The 13,453-nt window shown below is 33.8% G+C and overlaps 1 non-coding gene across 1 annotated transcript; it reads left to right on the forward strand.

The window, feature by feature from the left end:
• Nucleotides 1–4,950: 4,950 nt before the first annotated feature.
• LOC139865507 (small nucleolar RNA R71) lies at nucleotides 4,951–5,057 on the forward strand. Its single transcript, XR_011765023.1, has one exon. It is a non-coding gene; the product is annotated as a small nucleolar RNA R71 (small nucleolar RNA).
• Nucleotides 5,058–13,453: the final 8,396 nt, after the last annotated feature.

Below are 13,453 nucleotides of genomic sequence, written 5' to 3' on the forward strand. Positions count from 1 at the left end.
CTTTCACTTCTATTTGAATTTCTTGTTCACATTTTTCTTCGTTTCTTGGAATGGGAGGTTTGTATAAGAATTCTTCTTCATCACTCAAATTTGAATCCTCCCTATATTCTAATTTTGATTTTTCATATGTTGTTGATAACATATTTATGTTTTCATTTTGAAGGTTTTCTTGGGTGGTGAAATTATGATTAATTTCATTGTCAACTTCCATCGGACCATGTATGTAATATTTAACTCTGTGACCATTAACTTTAAATTCAATCCCATTTGAATTTATTAATTCTACTGTTCCGTATGGGAAAACTCTTTTGACTATGAATGGTCCAGACCATCTTGATTTCAATTTTCCAGGAAATAGCTTGAATCGTGAATTGAAAAGAAGAACTCTGTCTCCTTCTTTAAATTCTTTTGAACTTCTGATTCTTTTATCATGCCATTTCTTCGTTCTTTCCTTATAGATTAACGAATTTTCGTATGCTTCATATCTTAATTCTTCTAATTCGTTTAGTTGACTTAACCGTAGACGTCCAGCTTCATGTAAATCAAGATTACATGTCTTCAAAGCCCAAAATGCTTTGTATTCAATTTCTACTGAAAGATGACATGCTTTTCCATAAACGAGTTTAAAAGGTGTGGTTCCAATTGGAGTTTTGTAGGCTGTTCTAAAAGCCCAGAGTGCATCCTCCAATTTAATGGACCATTCCTTCGGATTTGATCCTACGGTTTTCTCTAGAATACGTTTTAAAGCTCGGTTGGTATTTTCAACTTGTCCACTTGTTTGTGGATGATATGCGGTGGAGATTTTATGAGTTACTCCATATCTTTTAAAAACTTTCTCAAGTTGATTATTACAGAAATGAGTTCCCCGATCACTTATTAAAGCTTTTGGTGTTCCAAACCTTGCAAAAAGACGTTTTAAAAAGTTGACTACAACTCGTGCATCGTTAGTTGGGAGAGCTTGTGCTTCCGCCCATTTAGATACATAATCAATGGCTACGAGAATGTAGAGATTATTATGAGATTTTGGAAATGGACCCATAAAGTCAATACCCCAAATGTCAAATACTTCACATACTTGAATGACATTTTGTGGCATTTCATCACGTTGACTTATTTTTCTGGCCCTTTGACAAGCATCACAGGATTTGCAAAGAAGGTGTGCGTCTTTGTAAATTGTAGGCCAATAGAATCCAGCATCATAAACTTTTCTTGCTGTTAGTTGAGGCCCATAATGCGCTCCTGTTGGTCCTGTGTGACAATGGTTTAAGATTTGATTGGCTTCATCTCCGAATACACATCGGCATATTATTCCATCTGGATAACTTTTAAACAAATGTGGATCTTCCCAGAAATAGTGTTTTATATCACTAAAGAATTTCTTTCGTTTTTGGTACGACAATCCTTTTTCAAGGAATCCACATACTAAGTAGTTTGCATAGTCTGCAAACCATGGAATTTCATTATAATCTATTCAATAGATATTCATCAGGAAAGTTTTCTTGTATGGCCGATTCATTTAGAACTTCTAATTCGGGATTTTCAAGACGAGAAAGATGATCAACGGCGAGATTTTCTGCTCCTCTTTTATCTCAGATTTCAATATCAAACTCTTGTAAGAGTAAGATCCAACGGATTAATCTTGGTTTGGCATCTTGTTTCGAAAATAGGTATCTAAGAGCAGAATGGTCGGTATAGACCACCGTTTTTGCTAGAATGAGATATGAACGAAATTTGTCAAAAGCAAAGACAATAGCAAGGAGTTCTTTTTCAGTAGTTGTGTAGTTCGTTTGTGCTCCTTGTAAAGTCTTACTAGCATAATATATAGGTTGAAATCGTTTTTCAATCCTTTGTCCTAAAACGGCTCCCATTGCAAAATCACTTGCATCGCACATTAGTTCAAATGGTAAATTCCAATTTGGTGTTATCATGATCGGCGCATTAGTGAGTTTCTCTTTAAGAATATTAAAAAATTTGATGCATTCATCTGAAAAGATGAATGGAGCATCCTTTTCTAGGAGTTCATTCATAGGAGTGGCAATTTTAGAAAAATCTTTAATGAAACGTCGGTAAAAACCGGCATGCCCTAGAAAACTACTAACTCCTCTAACATTGGTGGGATGTGGAAGTTTATCAATTACATCTACTTTAGCTCTATCCACTTTAATTCCTTCTTTTGAAATTTTATGTCCAAGAACGATGCCTTCTTTAACCATGAAATGGCATTTCTCCCAATTAAGAACTAGATTTGATTGTTCGCATCTAATCAGCATTCGTTCAAGATTAGCTAGACATGATTCAAATGTATCACCGAAGACTGAAAAGTCATCCATGAAAACTTGCATGCATTCTTCTATCATGTCGTGAAAAATCGCCATCATGCACCTTTGAAAGGTTGCAGGGGCATTGCAAAGTCCAAATGGCATGCGTTTGTAAGCAAAAGTACCATAAGGGCACGTGAATGTGGTTTTCTCTTGGTCCTCGGGTGCTATTGAAATTTGAAAATATCCGGAAAATCCATCAAGAAAATAATAGTAACTATTTCCGGCTAATCTTTCCAACATTTGATCAATGAACGGTAAGGGAAAGTGATCTTTTCTGGTAGCGTCATTTAATTTTCTATAATCAATACATACACGCCATCCTGTTACAGTCCTAGTAGGAATAAGCTCATTTTTCTCATTTGTGATGACAGTCATGCCACCCTTCTTAGGCACGCATTGAACTGGGCTTACCCATGGACTATCAGAAATTGGATAAATTAAACCTGCATCAAGCAGTTTAATAATTTCTTTTTTAACTACATCTTGCATATTAGAATTTAGTCTTCGTTGGCGTTGCACATACGTTTTATGACCTTCTTCCATAAGGATTTTATGTGTGCAATACGAAGGACTTATTCCTTTAATATCATGAATCTTCCATGCAATGGCTGGTTTATGAGCTTTCAACACAGAAATGAGTTGTGATTTCTCATTTTTAGTAAGAGAAGACGATATTATTACAGGTAATTCAGATTCACCATGTAAATAAGCGTATTCCAAATGGTTTGGAAGTGGCTTTAACTCTAATGTCGGAGGTTCTTCTATCGATGATTTATATCGATATCTGTCTTCTTCTTTTAGCATTTGAATTTCTTCTGTTGTTGGTTCATATCCATTAGCTATTAGTGTAGTTAACATTTCAGCTTCATCAATTGGTTCAGTTCCTTCTCCTAAAGAACATTCTCCCGTTCCTTGTAATTCTGGAAATTCTTCTAATAATTCTGCATGTGAATCTATAGTTTGAATATAATAACATGTATCATCTGCAGATTGCGGTTGTTGCATTGCTCTATCAACTGAAAAGGTATCACTCTCGTCCTCTATACTTAGGGTTAGTTTCTTACCAAACACGTCTATCATTGCTTTAGCCGTGTTTAAGAATGGTCTTCCTAATATGAGAGGAACTTGAGAATCTTCTTCCATGTCCAGAACAACAAAATCTACTGGAAATACTAAAGTACCAACTTTAACTAGCATGTTCTCCATTATCTCTCTAGGATATTTTATTGATCGATCGGCTAGTTGTATGCTTATTCTTGTTGGTTTCAATTCTCCAAGGTCTAGTTTAGCGTATAGTGAATACGGCATTAAATTTATACTAGCACCTAAGTCTGCCAATGCTTCTATTGAACTAAGACTACCCAGAAAATATGGAATTGTGAAACTTCCTGGATCAGATAATTTTTCTGGTATCTTATTCAACAGCACTGCTGAACAATTAGCATTCATAGTAACAGCCTAGAGTTCTTCCATTTTCTTTCTATTTGTGATTAGATCTTTCAAGAATTTAGCATATCTTGGCATTCCTGAAATCACATCAATGAAAGGAAGATTTACATTTATCTGTTTAAACATATCCAGGAATTTGGATTGCTCGGCTTCAAGTTTCTCTTTTTTCATTTTACTCGGGTAAGAAAGTGGTGGTTGGTATGGTTTAACATAAGGTTTATCCCTAACTGTATTATCTTCATTAACCTTTTCAACTACCGGTTCTGTTTCCTTATCTTGTTCAGGTTGTGGTTCTTGTGGAGTAGGAATAGCTTCATCAAAAATTACAGGTATTTCAGGTGGTTTAAGTGTTGTACCACTTCTTGTGGTAATGGCTTTAGCTGTTTCATTCCGGGGGTTAGCATTTGTATCACTAGGTAAACTTTTCGGTTTTCTTTCACCTATTAACCTTGCTAGGTTACTTACTTCTTGTTCCAAGTTTTGAATAGAAGCTTGTTGATTTCTAAATGCTTGAGCATTTTGTTCATTGGTTTGTTTCTGAGATGTGAAAAACTGTGTTTGAGTTTCAACTAGCTTTGTCATCATATCTTCTAAATTCGGTTTTTTATCATCGGTTTGTGGTGGTTTGTTTTGAAAATTAGGTCTTTGCTGGTTGTAAGTATTATTGGATACTTGTTGATTACTAGGACCTTGTTGGTTTTTGTATGAAATATTTCGGTTATAGTTCTGGTTTTGATTGTAAATTGGTCTTGGCTGTTGATAATTATTCTGATAATTATTTCCAGGCCTTTGGTTTATGTATGAAATATTCTCTCTTTGTTCCATTGTTAGCTCAATACTGAGACAATCTTTTATCAAATGTGGTCCTCCACACTGCTCACAACTAATTCGTATTGAGTGTATATCTTTAGTCATCTTTTCCATTCGTCTCTCGACAGCATCTATCTTTGCGGAAATGGAATCTAAGTCATGGCTAGAATCGGCTCTAGCTGCTTTAGATGATCTAACGATATCTTTTTCTTGGTGCCACTCATGTGAGTGGGAAGCAGTGTTATCAATAATTTTATAAGCATCAGTTTCGGTTTTCTTCATAATAGAACCACCAGCTGCTATATCTATGTCTTTCCTTGTAGTGATGTCGCATCCTTGGTAGAATATTTGTACTATTTGACAGGTGTCTAAACCATGTTGCGGACATCCTTTCAATAACTTTTCAAATCTAGTCCACGCCTCATATAGAGTTTCATTTGGTTTCTGTGTGAACGTAACAATTTCTCCTTGAAGTCTTACGGCTTTAGATGCCAGAAAGAATTGTTTAAGAAAATTTTCAACTAAAACATCCCATGTATCAATCGCCCCTTCAGGTAACGATTCCAACCAATCTTTGGCTTCTCCCTTTAAAGTCCAGGGAAATAACATGAGATATATCTGTTCATCCTCAACTTCTCTTATTTTAAATAGTGTGCAGATCCTATTAAAGGTACGAAGATGTTCGTTTGGATCTTCCTTCGGCGCACCACTAAATTGGCATTGATTAGTCACCATGTGTAGAATTTGTCCTTTGATTTCATAATCTGGTGCATTAATATCTGGATGAGTAATTGCGTGACCTTGGCCAGTGCGTTTAGCTCTCATTCGGTCTTCCATACTTAAAGGTTCCAGATTCTCCATAATTGAATTTGTTGAATCGGAATCACTAGAGGATTCTGATTTAATGGTTCGTTCCTCAACAATCTCTGTTTGAATGATTGGTGGTTCCGGAGGAAAAATTAATGGTTCAGGATCTATGAATTGTCCCTGAATATTCTCCGGATTCTCAATTGTGAGGTCGGGTTCAAAAAATGGATTATCGGAAATTTGAATTGGAGTACTTGGTCGACTGGATGACAATTCTAAAGAAAAATTAACGGCGGTAATATTAGCTAGATGTCTTGATCTAGTTACAGGTGGTGAACGTACAAAAGGTGGTGAACGTCTTGCTCGGTGCATTCACTGAATATCCTATTAGTTTTTTAAAAGGAAAGAAAAATTATATAAGTTATCCAATTAATAGACTTTTTTGATTTTGCCCACGTTTCGAATATCCAAAAGATGCAGCAGAGGGGCAGGATTCGTTTGGTCTCAATATAATTGAGTACTGTTTGGCTCCAATAACCCGGTCCACGTACAAATCCAACTATTACTACGAACCAGAAAATTTTGATGTCTATCAATTTAACCACTTAAAATAAATTTTCGTAATTTTAAGAAATTTAGATAAGAAGTAGAATAAAAATCTATGTCCTAAAACTAGAATAGCGAGAAATAAGAAAGAAAAAGAGCGCGTCGAAAAAGGTCGAAAAAGAAAAGATCGAAAAATAAAAGGCGTCGAAAAATAAGAAATAAAAAAAAAGTGACTTATAGAACTTAAAAACACTCGACTAACCCAACCTTATTACTATCACTAACTTAAAATTATAATCGCAAATTGAGATTACTAATTGGAATGATAATTGATACATAGGTAAAAGGCGTCGAAAAATAAAAATAAGAAAGTAGCGCGTTGAAACTTAAAAAGGCACTAAAAACTAAAAATTAAAAGTTGCTTCTAAAAATATTAAAGCTTACAAGTAAAACTATATCCCAAATGGCAATATCTTAAAAAGGAACTAAAACTTAAAAAGGCGTCGCAAAATTCTAAAGCACTTTAATCTTAGTCTAAAGAAAAAGCACTTAAGGGATTTTATGGCAAAGCCTAAAAATCTAGAATTAAAAATAACTATGGTAAAAACTAAGCTTAAAACTAAATACGAGCGAAAAGTACAAAAGTTACGCTAAAATGAATAAAAAGGAACAAATTATAAAAATATACTAAAAGTTCCAAAAATTACAATTTTTATAAAAATATTATTTTTATATTATTTATTTTATAAAACTATTAATTTTATAAACTAATTAAACTAATTAAAATTAAAAATACAAAATAATAAATAAACTAAACTAAATTAATTAAAATAATTAAACCTAATTAGGGTTAAATTTAAATAATAAAAATAAAAACCCGTAATTAATGCGATATTAGGGTTCTGTGTACCCGTGTCAGAGTGTCTCCGCGACTTGCGGTGCCACGTACTAGCAAACCCCACGAGTTGCGGGAAATGAAAATTCAGATGACAGCTGGTTTCGACAAGTTTCGGTTTTTTATTTATTTATATATATATATATATTTTATTTTTCTGTTTTAATATTTATATAAAATATTTATATAATTTAAATAAAAACTTATATTTAAAAACTAAAATAAAAATAGAATACTTTATAATTTTATAAATAACAATCTAAAAAAATAGATTTATATATATATTTTTTTTAGTTTTTTTTATGTTTTAAATAAAAACAAAATATTTAAATAAAACTTATATTTTTATAAAATAAAAATAAAAAAACTTTATAAAACTTAAATATTTAACAAACTCTTAAAAATATTTATATTTTTGTTTTCTTTTTATGTTTTCAAATATTTTAAACGTATTTTTATAAAAAGCGTATTTTTATAAAAGTAAACTAAAAATAAAATTTTTTTGTTATATATTTAGCGTTGCACTTCCGGCTTTTAAGCTAGATTTTAAGTTCCCCGGCAGCGGCGCCAAAAATACTTGATGATCGCAGAGGTGTATATAAAATAGCTTATATTTTACTAGGAAATACTATTAAATACGATACAATGTTACACAAGATATTTATTTATTTATAGAATGGATATACTTAAACCTTGCTACAACACTTATAGGCAGTGTACATAATCATACAGTAGTGTAGTTTTTAGTAAGTCCGGTTCGTTTCACAGGGAAAAAAAATCTTTAAAGTAAAGCTTAACGCTATATTAGTTTTATTTTATAAAAATACAAATATATAAATAAGTAATATTGTTATTACAAAAAGGGGGTTTTTACCGTTTAATGACCGGTTTATCGATTTTAAAACTTTAGTCGCAGTTAAAACCAAATGTAAAATATTAAATAAATAAAAGACTTAATTTAAAACGTAAAGTAAATAACGATAATGAAATTGCGATAAATAAAATTGCGATAAAATAAAATTGCGAAAATTAAAAAGTACGATAATTAAAATCGCAATTAAATACAATAACAATAAATAAAAGTGCGATAATTAGAAGTGCAATTAAATATAAAATAAAGGAAATTAAATTTGAAATAAAAGAATTACGCTTATTTAAACTTTCGTAATCATGATGTTTGACTTGTTGATTTTATTTTTATGCCCATGGGTTAATTGTTCTTTGTCCTGGATTATTTAATATATCCATACGGATTTGTCCATAATAGTCCATCAGTCATAAATATAAAAAGCGAAAGCCTTCGTCAAATTATTCTTATTCCCGAAGTCAAATATTCCAACTAATTGGGGATTCGAATTGTAACAAGGTTTTAATACTTTGTTTAATGAATACACCAGGTTATCGACTGCGTGTAAACCAAGGTTTTACTACTTTGTTAACAATTACACCAATTACCCTTGAATGTAATTCACCCCTGTTTTAACAAGTCTATTAACTATTAATCCAGTTCCGTGTCCGGTAAAATGAATAATTATTGGTATTTATAGATATCCCGCCCACCGTACCCAGTCAAGCGTATGTGGTTATATATAAATACGTCAAATTATAAGTTTGTATATTAAATTAACAAGGTATTGTTTAGTTAATATAAAACCCATTAATAGCCTATAGTCTAATTTCTACAAGTGTCGTTCTTTTATCCAAACCCCAATTATGGTACAAAGCCCAATTACCCAATTTTAATAATTAGCCCAACATCATGATTACTTCGGATTAAATAAGCATAATAATAACTTAGCTACGATACATTAATGAAAATAATATAAACATAACTTACAATGATTAAAAATAGCGTAGCGTTACACGGACAGAATTTCGACTTACACCCTTACAACATTCGCTAACATACCCTTATTATTAGGATTTAAAATTAAAATTAAAATATAAATTATATATATATAATTACGTATATATTGAGAGAGAGAGAGATAGATTATATGATATTAAAAACGATCAAACTGCGTTGCCTTTTATAGGGATTTGAGTCCACGGAAGCTCCGCAACTCGCGTAATTTTTGCATTGCAAACTCCGCAACTCGTGGAGTTCGTTTTTCCAGCTCACACTAATTTGGAACCTTTCTTGACGATTTTTAAATATATTATAATATATATTAATTTTAAGAATTAATTATATATTATATTATATTCATGTGCATAGTTGACTTGTAATTTTTAGTCCGTTGCGTCGAGCGTTGAGAGTTGGCTCAGGTCCCGGTTCCGGATTTTCGAACGTCCTTGCGTACAATTTAATATCTTGTACTGTGCGTTTTAAATCTTGTACTCTTGTAATTCTAAGACGTTTCTTATCAATAATTGGAACCTCTTTGATTGTATTTTGTACTTTTGAGCTTTTTGGTCGTTTGCGTCTAAAATTCGTCGAATCTATCTTTTGTCTTCACCTTTTATTATTTAAACGAATATCACTTGTAAATAGAACAATTGCAACTAAAAGCTTGTCTTTCTCGAGGAACAATGCTATGAAATATATGTTCGTTTTTAGCATTATCAAAATCGTGTAAGATCCTCCTATAAGAATTCACTGCCTGCAAACCTTCAGAATTTGATGGGACCGAAGGACGAATCGGATTGAAACGGTGGACCGAGAAAGTTGAATCGGTGTTTGCCATAAGTAAGTGTGCTGAAGGAGACAAAGTGAAGTACGCTACGCATACCTTCACAGGTATTGCGTTAACATGGTGGAATACCTATCTAGAGCAAGTGGGACAAGATGCTGCTTACGCGCTACCATGGTCAGCATTCAAGCACTTGATGAACGAGAAGTACCGTCCCAGAACCGAGGTCAATAAGCTCAAGTCAGAACTTAGAGGGTTACGAACACAGGGATTCGATATTACTTCGTACGAAAGACGATTCACATAATTGTGCTTATTGTGTCCGAGAGCATTCGAAGATGAGGAAGAGAAGATCGACGCGTTTGTGAAAGGGTTACCGGAGAGAATCCAAGAAGATATAAGTTCACACGAGCCTGCCTCCATACAAAAGGCAGGTAGAATGGCTCACAAACTAGTGAACCAGATTGAGGGAAGAATTAAAGAACAGGAGGCCGAAGAGGCCAACGTGAAGTTAGTCAAAAGAAAGTGGGAGGAAAACGGTGATAAGAGTCACCAAAACAACAACAACTATCCCAACAATCGCAACATCAATCGCAACTACAACAAACGGCACAACAACAACAACAACAACAACTACTACTACTACAACAATCATCCCAACAACAATAACAACCGCAACAATAACAACAATCAGAAGCAGCTATGCCAAAGGTGTGAAAAGTATCACTCGGGGTTCTGCACCAAATTTTGCAACAAGTGTAAAATAAATGGTCATAGCGCGGCGAAGTGTGAGGTCTACGGACCAGGGGTTAACAGAATGAAAGGAACAAATGGTGTCGGAACGATTAATGGTGGAGCAAGTAGTGTCGGAGCAAGTTATGCCAATGTAGTTTGTTATAAATGTGGAAAACCGGGCCACATTATTAGAAATTGCCCGAACCAGGAGAACACGAATGGACAAGGCCGCCGAAGAGTTTTCAATATTAATGCGGCAGAGGCACAGGAAGACCCGAAGCTTGTTACGGGTACGTTTCTTATTGACAATAAATCTGCTTATGTTTTATTTGATTCGGGTGCGGATAGAAGCTATATGAGTATAGATTTTTGTGCTAAATTAAGTTGTCCATTGACGCCGTTGGATAGTAAATTTTTACTCGAATTAGCAAACGGTAAATTAATTTCAGCAGATTATATATGCCGGAATTGAGAAATTAAATTGGGTAGCGAAATATTAAAGATTGATTTGATACCAGTAGAGTTAGGGAGTTTTGATGTAATAGTTGGCATGGACTGGCTGAAGGAGATGAAAGCAGAGATCGTATGTTATAAAAATGCAATTCGCATTGTACGAGAAGAAGGAGAACCCTTAATGGTGTACGGAGAAAAGGGCAACACGAAGCTACATCTTATTAGTAATTTGAAGGCACAAAAACTAATAAGAAAAGGTTGCTATGCTGTTCTAGCACACGTCGAGAAAGTACAAACTGAAGAAAAGAGCATCAATGGTGTTCCCGTCGCAAAAGAATTTCCCGATGTATTTCTGAAAGAATTACCAGGACTACCTCCACATCGATCTGTTGAATTTCAAATAGATCTTGTACCAGGAGCTGCACCAATAGATCATGCTCCTTACAGACTCGCACCCAGCGACATGAAAGAACTGCAAAGCTAACTGCAAGAACTATTAGAACGTGGTTTCATTCGACCAAGCTCATCACCATGGGGAGCTCCTGTTTTGTTTGTCAAGAAGAAGGATGGTACATTTAGGTTGTGTATTGACTACAGAGAGTTGAATAAACTTACCATCAAAAACCGTTATCCACTGCCTAGAATTGACGACTTATTTGATCAACTACAAGGCTCGTCGGTTTATTCGAAAATCGATTTACGTTCTGGATATCATCAAATGCGAGTAAAGGAGGATGATATTCCAAAAACTTCTTTTAGGACGCGTTATGGTCATTACGAGTTTATAGTTATGCCGTTTGGATTGACTAACGCACCAGCTGTGTTCATGGATCTTATGAACCGAACGTGTGGGCCATATCTTGACAAGTTTGTCATTGTTTTCATCGATGACATACTTATTTACTCAAAGAATGATCAAGAGCATGAAGAACATTTGAGAAAAGTGCTAGAAGTATTGAGGAAAGAAAAACTGTACGCTAAGTTTTCAAAGTGTGCATTTTGGTTGGAAGAAGTTCAATTCCTCGGTCACATAGTGAACAAAGAAGGTATCCAGATGGACCCGACAAAGATCGAAACCGTTGAAAAGTGAGAAACCCCAAAAACTCCAAAGCATATACGTCAATTTTTAAGATTGGCTGGTTACTACAGAAGATTCATCCAAGATTTCTCCAAAATAGCAAAACCCTTGACTGCATTAACGCATAAAGGGAAGAAATTTGAATGGAAGGATGAACAAGAGAAGGCGTTTCAGTTATTGAAGAAAAAGCTAACTACGGCACCTATATTATCATTGCCTGAAGGGAATGATGATTTTGTGATTTATTGTGACACATCAAAGCAAGGTCTCGGTTGTGTATTAATGCAACGAACGAAGGTGATTGCTTATGCGTCTAGACAATTGAAGATTCACGAGCAAAATTATACAACTCACGATTTGGAATTGGGTGCTGTTGTTTTTGCATTAAAGACTTGGAGGCATTATTTATATGGGGTCAAAAGTATTATATATACCGACCACAAAAGTCTCCAACATATATTTAATCAGAAGTAACTGAATATGAGACAACGCATGTGGATTGAACTGTTGAATGACTATGATTTTGAGATTCAATACCACCCGGGGAAGGCGAATGTGGTTGCCGACGCTTTGAGTAGAAAGGACAAAGAACCTATACGGGTAAAAGCTATGAATATAATTATTCATAATAACCTTACTACTCAAATAAAGGAGGCGCAACAGGGGGTTGTAAAAGAAGGAAAGTTGAAGAATGAGATACCCAAAGGATCAGAGAAACATATTAATATTCGGGAAGATGGAACCCGATATAGGGCTGATAGAATTTGGGTACCAAGGTTTGGAGATGTGAGAGAAATGGTACTTAAATAAGCACATAAAACCAGATATTCAATACATCCCGGAGCGGGGAAGATGTATAAAGATCTCAAGAAACACTTTTGGTAGCCGGGTATCAAAGCTGATATTGCTAAATATGTAGGAGAATGTTTGACGTGTTCTATGGTCAAACCTGAACATCAGAAACCATCAGGTCTACTACAACAACCTGAAATCCCGGAATGGAAATGGGAAAACATTACCATTGATTTCATTACTAAATTGCCAAGGACTGCAAGTGGTTATGATACTATTTGGGTAATAGTTGATCGTCTCACCAAGTCAGCACACTTCCTGCCAATGAGAGAAGATGACAAAATGGAGAAGTTGGCGTGATTGTATTTGAAGGAGGTTGTCTCCAGACATGGAATACCCGTCTCTTGTAGTGACCCGAACTTTTTCATGTTTATATATATATTAAATGAAATTGTTATTTACATGATTAAGTGTTTCCAACATGTTAAGCAATCAAACTTGTTAAGACTTGATTAATTGAAATAGGTTTCATATAGACAATTGACCACCCAAGTTGACCGTTGATTCACGAACGTTAAAACTTGTAAAAACTACACATATATATGGATATATATATATATATATATATATATATATATATATATATATATATATATATATATATATATATATATATATATATATATATATATATAGTTAACATGATATTATGATAAGTAAACATATCATTAAGTATATTAACAATGAACTACATATGTAAAAGCAAGACTACTAACTTAATGATTTTGAAACGAGACATATATGTAACGATTATCGTTGTAACGACATTTAATGTATATATATCATATTAAGAGATATTCATACATCATAATATCATGATAATATAATAATTTAAAATCTCATTTGATATTATAAACATTGGGTTAACAACATT

The sequence above is a fragment of the Rutidosis leptorrhynchoides genome, chromosome 8, assembly GCF_046630445.1.
Source record: "Rutidosis leptorrhynchoides isolate AG116_Rl617_1_P2 chromosome 8, CSIRO_AGI_Rlap_v1, whole genome shotgun sequence".
Classification (NCBI taxonomy): Eukaryota; Viridiplantae; Streptophyta; class Magnoliopsida; order Asterales; family Asteraceae; genus Rutidosis; species Rutidosis leptorrhynchoides.